Raw genomic sequence first — 8,328 nt, 5'->3', positions numbered from 1 at the left:
CCCAGACAGCTGTGATGGAATAGTCTGGAAATACCCAGCCCTTAACTCACTAGAGTCTGATTCAGGGATAGGTACAAGAAAAATGCAAGAAGTGTAGCCAGGGTCCTAAATTTCCAGGAGGTTTTGAAGACCCGCTTGTCTTTCTCTAATCATCACAAAAACCCATCTTTTCCCAGCGTGGAGGTATTTAGCTGTGGTGCAAGGATTACCAAGAGCAATGCCACTCCAGGAATGAACAAAGATCTCAGAGGCACAGGAGCCTTCAGATTGAAGAGAGAGTTTGAGAAAGAGCCGGTCCTTGGGTGTGTGGAGAGAGTGCTGCTTGAAGGAAGAACAGCTCCAAGAAAAACTCCCCCAAGTCTACCTGGAAGACTAGATGGATGTGGTGCTTGGGAGCATGGTGATATTTCCCAGCCCACCTTTAGTAAAAATATATTAACACACACACACACACACACACACACACACACACACACACACACACACACACATACACACACACACACACACACACACACACACACACACGTAACACAAGGAGTGCTCAGTATCACAAGATATTTGTCTTTCCCCTCCTTTTACCTGACATCTTGTTTTAATTACAGTAATGCTGAACAGCCTGAATCTCATGCCAACAGGACCCCACTTCAAGTATGTCCTCAAGATAGAGTTACCAGATGTACAGGAAAAAGGAAAAAAAAAAAAAAAAGGCAGACACCCAGTCACACCACCTGAATTTTGGATAAGAAATAGATAACTTTATGGTGTGTCTTACATATAGCTATAATTTAAGGATTTACTTTGTTTTTAATTATGCATATGTGTGTTTGATGGGAATGTTTGTGTGTATGTATGAGTGCAGATGCCTGTGTCAGCCAGCAGAGGGCATTGGACCTTTGGGATCTGATGCTACAGATGCAAGGCAGGTGCTAGGAATCAAACTTGGGTCATTTGGAAGACCAGTAAACACTGACCATCTCTTCAGCCTCTGATCTTATCACTTAAAAGGTCTGACTACTTTTCAAAAATCCCAATCCCACTGGGTGTCTTGTACTGGAACTTCTGCTGTAGCCACAAGCACTTCCTTAAGCCAGATATCCAAGGGAGTTGTCCTGAGGCAACCCTCTGTGACTGGAGAACAGTGGCTAGGGCATAGACAAGCACCACCTGTCCTTTGAAAGAGAGTGTGGGCACGCTGTTGCTCAGCCGCCCTGGCAGGGCTGCCTTGTTGGCACAGCCGTCACGTCAGCTATGCATGCCACTGCTGGCTTTGCCTTTCCACGCACAGTCTCCTTGCTCGTTCACACCTGCTCCCTATGAAGTCTCTTCAAATAAATTTTCTTCCACATCTTGGGATCTACATTTGAGCACCACTAAACGAAGAGCACATATTTGTGCATGTAGGCAAATATCAGTAGTATATCAAACATATTTCCTTCCAAATAGTTTTAAGTATTCAGAGATTTGAAATGTAAGTTTGCTGGAATAAGTTTAGCAATTAACAAATGAATGCTTGGCTGATTGCGTGGCAGTATAATTTTAGATAATAAGCAAATATTCTAAAATATAATTTTGGAAAAATGCATTTTCCATGCTTAGCAATTAAAAATAAAAACAAGTACCTCATGTTTTCTTACAGCCAAAGGGAAAAAAATCTTATATCGATTTATCTGTCTATTATCATCGATTGGTATATCATCTATCTATCTATCTATCTATCTATCTATCTATCTGTCTGTCTGTCTATCATGTGTCTGTCTGTCTGTCTGTCTGTCTGTCTGTCTGTCTATATCTGGAACCCTGTTGGCATACATGAACTGGGCAGCCGTAGCTCATCAGGTGTATTTTCCACGATCACTTTGCCTACAGAAGTGATAAGCAACACTTTACAGTTAGAATGTTTGCTTGGGACACTTGTGATCTCTGCTTTTCGTTTCTGGTCACCAGTGTAAATACTGTGGCAATATTTGAGGACAGAGTTCTCTTTTGGCAGTGTTTTGTGTTTCATCAACCTAGGATTTCAGTACGTGGAGACTTCTGGGCTCTGCACGCCACAGTCATCTCCTCTGGGCGGTGAGGTTTGGCAGAGACAGCTAATGACTAGTTCTGTCATGAACTGGAGTCATAGATATTCATGAGGCAGGAGAAACTCTCCATTGTTCCAGATTGTTTTGTTATTTTAGAATAAACCATGAAGGCACCATCTCACTCAATCGCTGGCAGAGGACTAGTCATCCCCACCTTTATGGTTTTGTAATGTTTTGACTTGTACAGTTTAGATCATATTTTGTGTGTGTGTGTGTGTGTGTGTGTGTGTGTGTGTGTGTGTGTGTGTGTGTGTGTTCCCCCCAGGGAGTAAATGGTATAGTTTTTAAAGAGTACTATCTGTCCATGACCTTTTAGCAGCATAATTTAGAAACCTAGAAAGTAAAATGACATATGACCCTAAGTCACAATGATATCACTTTTCACACACTGAGTTTCATAGTACAAAGGTAAACTTAGCATGGGTAGTGACTACACATGCTGGTTCCAAAATTCTCAGTTTCCCTTTACCATTTCTTATTTATTTGTGGAAACCTCTCAAGAACCTATTGTAATTGCAAATTTTAAAATTCTGCCAGCTTACCTGTCTGAACTTCACTAAGGGTACCTGCACTCCATCCCCCACCCCTCCCCCCACCCCTCTCACCATCCCCACTACCTACACAGCACATAAGGAAACATTCCAGAAAAATTAATTTAGACCTTCAAATGAGCCGAGGAAAGGTAAATATTTCCATTTGAAGTCATCTTTCTTCCTGTCTTGGGTCTGGCTTCCTGAGTCACATCAAGTCTATACTGTTAAAAGTTCAGAAAGCTCGCCTGGTGTGGCGGCACACACCTTTAATCTCAGCACTTGAGAAGCAAAGGTGGGTTCATCTCTGTGAGTTCAAGGCCAGCCTGGTCTACAAAGAGAGTTCCAGGACAGCCAGAGCTGTTACACAGAGAAACCCTGTCTTAAAAATCAAAACCAAAACCAAAAGCAAACAAAACCAGAAAACAATAACAACAAAATCCAGAAAGCTCACCATCTGTGAGATAACACACAGAGACAACAAATCCCAGAGGCAAGCATTGACCTTTCCTGGTTGTGTCCACAGTGGTTCCCACAAGAGCCAGTTTACTGTGTCTTCTCTGACTAAGCCATATGTGTTTAACAACAATGCTGGCTACAGCGCTTGCTGCCTTGCACTCTAACGATGCCTGTGTGTTTGAATGGCACTCTGCCCACTTAGAACTTAGTAAAATTCTTGCCATAGGGATCAGCAGCATTCAGCAGCACTCACACATTAATAGAAACAGGGCGGCTCCACACAGGGTTGGAATCAGGTTCTTTGAGTTGGAATCCTGGTCCTGGTATTATTAGCTAGAGAACCCAGACAATATGATTTCTAACTCTACGTGTCCCCCCCAGGGCTACCTTCACTGTTAATGAGACAGTTCGTGAGCACAAAGTGAAAATGTTTTTATTTTGTTCTCATGCATTGTTGCTCAGCTGTAGAGAACTGAGCACATGTCAGCTAGATTAAACAGAAAGAGGGTCTTTTGTAAAGGTGACGGATTGCAGGGGTGAGAGGAACAGGCCATCAGAACCTGGCAGGGATGCAAAAGGGACGATGCCAAATCACATGCTAAGGGCTGCTGCAGGACGCCACGAAGCTCACACAAGAGCTTCCTACGTGAGGCCTCCCTAGTACAGTGTGAATATGGGGAGGGGCGCAAGTTCAAACAGCAGGAATCACTCCACACGCAGCCTTTTCCTATTTTCTTCAGCTTCTTTCACAACTTCTTAGGAGTTTCTCCAAAGTGTTATAAATGAAGAAAAATGAAAAATAAAAAAGCTAAAAACGAGAGTATGATTTCCCTCATTTTTATATCAGATTTGAATGCCCATATAGGAGTTGTTTTTTTTTTTTTTTTTTTTTAAATCACAGGGGATTATTGAAAAGCATCACAGTGGGTACATCATAGCTCAGCTGTGTGTGTACTCTAATAGTCCCCATCTCTGGCATAATCCTGAGGAACGAAAACATGAAACGAGGGCACTATGGGTTGGGCCGTTTTTCTTTGTTTCTCTGCCTCCATTTTGTGGGTAAGTGGCTAGTCATTTTGGAGAAGCCATGCGAGGAGGAAAAGTGAGCCTTAGAATTTCTTAGAACGTGATGCTTTGCTGTGTTGTAGTCAAGCTCTGTTTCAAACAGACCTGTATCTTCCAGGACTGCCAATGACACTTTGAACCTGTTTGCTCAGTAGTGGATAGCATCATGGTGGCTTTACACTTGCCTTGGGCCTTGCTGGACTCCCATCATGCCTTCTGTCTGTTGAAATACTGAGATTGTGGGTGCCCCCTGCACGTAAGCAGTAAGGCAGTCATGTTGTGCAAAAGCATTGCACTTCTGGTATTCTGACTGGGGTGCACCTCAGAAGATTCTATCTAGCTCACCCAGAAAAAGATTTCACTCTCTGTAAATATGCATTTCCAAGCAGGAAAATGTGACTGCTAAGAAACTTGCATATTTACCTCCTTTAGAGAAACACACATACAAGCTAAGACTAAGTAGGAGCAGCGTGTGTATAAATCCATCATTGTCCTGTTAGGCATAAAGAGATGAGAACAAAAGTCCCCTGATATGGCATGTTCCATAATCATGATTCTGAGCTGAAAAATGCCTATTGGCAAAGCTCACACCTGTTAACTATCATGTCAAATGCTATGATAGTGACATGCTGTCACTCAGATCCTATGCTCAGGTCCTTGTTAACTATTGTCAGTACTCACCCTTAATATACACAGATGAGTCGAAGTAATTTTAATAAAATGCTTTCCCTCAAATAACTAAGGCTGAATGCATACATTTTCTCTAATGAATACTGGGCTATGCATTTTTGGCATTTAATTTTTCATTTTATTTTGACCACACATTATTCTTTCAAGAAAAAGTGGCTTTCTAAATTCAAAGTCAGGTTAACTTTGGTGTGTAACAATTGTTTTTATTCTACCATACATATCATTCAACTTATGTGCAATAGTCATATAAACTATAAATTATTTATATGTTAATTGACTTTGCTATTTTATTTCGTTATTGTAAACGTCTTTCATTCTGAATCTCAGAACAAATAATTAAAGATAGAAACACACACTGTTAAAATGTTAGAAATTACACTATTAAACTAACTGCTACATTTCACGTATTTATGAATTTGGATGTGGGATGAAATTACATGTTTAGGTACAGCCAGGCGGTGGTGGCGCAGGCCTTTAATCCCAGCACTTGGGAGGCAGAGGCAGGCGGATCACTGTGAGTTCAAGGCCAGCCTGGTCTACAAAGAGAGTCTAGGACAGCCAAGGCTACACAGAGAAACCCTGTCTTGAAAAATAAAAACAAACAAACGAAAAAACAAAAGACAAATATGTGTAGATATATGAAACCTGTCTTCCCTGTTAGACACATTGCTTCTCATGTCTTTCTCAGAACTGATGCTGGTAATGTTGTTCAATTAACACTTTTTTTTTTTTTGAAAAATGCCTTTGAGTAGGTTATCATGACCATTCTCTGGAAATGTAGGCCTGGTTCAGAAGAGTCAATAGCCTTTGATAAAGAAATATCATAAAATCTACTTTTCTATTTTAGATTATTAGTGTCTTTAATAGCTCTCTAAAAGTTTTATGAAAGGAAAAAACCTCAAAATTTGATCAAGATTTAAAGGAGAAAAAACCAAAACAATGAGACAAAAGAAAAAAACCCTAAGGGTTACAGAGGATCTTGTTTAAGCTGAGTATAGCCTTGACACAGTTGACTAATTTTCCCCATAATTCTTAGCAGTAGACTAGGTGGTGAGATTCATGGTGGACTGAAGATTGAATTTCCTAGACTAGTGAGATATGGACTCTGGTGATGGTTGTTACTCAGACTATCTTGCTCACAGGAAGAGAGCTTAGTCAGTCTTACTAGGCTGCTGTGACTTTGGCTTTATATTACACAGAGACAAATCCTCATTCTAGATAATGCTATTCCCAAGACAGCACATATTTGCAAACAGAATTGTCAGAATCCACTAATTTGTCAGTGAAATAAATTAATCTAAGATGTGGGTATTTGGATTTTATTCACACACATACAAATATGTATATGTATATATATACAAATGCAGCCACATGTGTTCACATGTATTATACTATTTAGAGATCTATGTTATGAAACAGTTTGCCTTGGTCTAGCTCAGCTCTGGAATCCAGGACCACTTGGCATTGTTCATTCATAATCAAAATGATCAATGGGAAAGAGTTATGTTTAATTACTATGAAAGCTATTGCAATCCAAATACTCACAAGGGTACTGATTAAGTAAATTGTAGGATAACTACATTAAAAAAAATACAAGCTAGATCTTTAAATAGGGATTTTTTTAATCCTTTAAAAATCCTTTAAAAAGTTGATTTTCTTGAACATGTCCATAAAAAGTATCTATGGTGTTTATCTCTAATGGGAAAAATATTTGGAACTTTGTTGAAGGTTGGAATTCACCATTTTATCCATATTCTTCTTTTTCTTTGAAAATTAGACAAAGAAAACACATTTAAAACTCGCTGTGTCTCTGTGTGTGTCTGTGTGCATGTCTGTGAGTGTATCTGTAGGTGGTGTGTGTGTGTGTGTGTGTGTGTGTGTGTGTAGACACATGATAAGTTCAAGCATTGGAATATTCAGAAAGGCCCAGTCTGGTTATCCTGTCTGAAGGAAGCATTAGTTTTTTTTTGATGTCTTAATTTTAGAGTCAACTATTCCTAGATTTCCTCTTGTTTTAGTAAATTGCTAGCTGTTGATAAGTGAATATGTTACACATATTCTTTGCAAAATATTGTATATGCTGTTAACTTGTAGGGTGCCTTAAAAGAATGTAGGAAATATTACTAGGGTGTTGCCTGGTACAGAGGACACAGTCAGTAGCCGGTTTCAAAAAGTGAGAAACTGAAATAAAAATCTTTCTGATACATCATGATAAAAGTCAGATGGAGGAAGGAAGGAAGCTTGATAGGAAAAATGTGAACAGTGTTTTAAATAAGTGTACCTTGTAAGTGAATTTGCTGACGTTACTATTAGAGCATGTTTTATTACATAATATTTTGGGTCATATACAAAACATACTGAAAGAGTTATAGCCATAACAGGACTAATGTAAGAATGTATACAAATATAATCCATAAGTCCAATATGAATACAGATTTACTATAAAATACTTTAAGAACACTTGGATCAATTTAGAGGGACTTCACATTCCTAGATGAAAAAACTGACTATGGAAGTTTTCTCAGTTTTATAGACAGCTGTTATAGTATGCATTTCTGTCATCCCAGAGCTGGGGAGTCTGAGGTGGGAAGATTAACATGACTTGGAGAACAGCTCAGGGCACACTTTGAGTGCCAGGCCAGCTAGGGCTACACATCAAGAGGCATCACATGATATGGCTCCAGGCTTCACCACATTATGGGAAGATTATTGACAAGATGATTTTATCATGAGTCTGGGAAGACCAGGAAAGAAGCATAGCTAAAAAGGAGGGTGCTGAGCAGCGGTTCACCCAGTCAATCAGTGAAACACACCTAAGGAGCTCCAGTAATCTTTGGTAGCATTGTCACACACACAGGCTGAGAGCTCAAGGACACTATTGTGATGGCCAGAAACAACTTTTTGAACATACAGACATTGGCCCATGGTTGTGGGGCACTCGGTTTGTCATCTACTTGTTTGTATTTGAGACATTAGAAGTATGAAGGCAGCGGCAGAGCTCACGAACACCAGGGTAGCATCTCCTGTAGCCTAGTCTCATGTGTTTACTTAAAATAATTTAAATTAAAAATTATGTCCATAAAGTAGCCATAACAAGGTCAATTATATGGTTCAATGTTAATCTTTCCTAGAGTGGGGACAGAAGCAGGTATGTGATTCACACAGAGCAAGTGTCTGGCTCTTTACTGTGTTGTGTGTGACAGACCTCTATGTGGCGTGGAAGAGAGATCTCTAACTGTAATGCCAGCTAAAGCCTTCCCCCTCCAAAGGCATGGATCCTTGCTTGGTGACTTGCTACACTATTTCATACTTGGTTTATTAATACTTAATTATACACTATGAAAAATAGATTGAGGTCCTAAAACTCTAGATTGTTAATGAACAAAAAGTTGGAAAACATGGATGTCTGGTAGACCTTGTTTTAAAATTTATATACACATTAAGGAATGAATAACATATGCTACTTTATTAAAAATAAGCTTAATAATAATAATAAT

The sequence above is a fragment of the Acomys minous genome (genome assembly GCF_964271855.1).
Source record: "Acomys minous genome assembly, chromosome: 8".
Lineage (NCBI taxonomy): Eukaryota > Metazoa > Chordata > Mammalia > Rodentia > Muridae > Acomys > Acomys minous.
The sequence above is the reverse complement of the archived record's forward strand: the minus strand, read 5'-3'. Positions refer to the sequence as shown.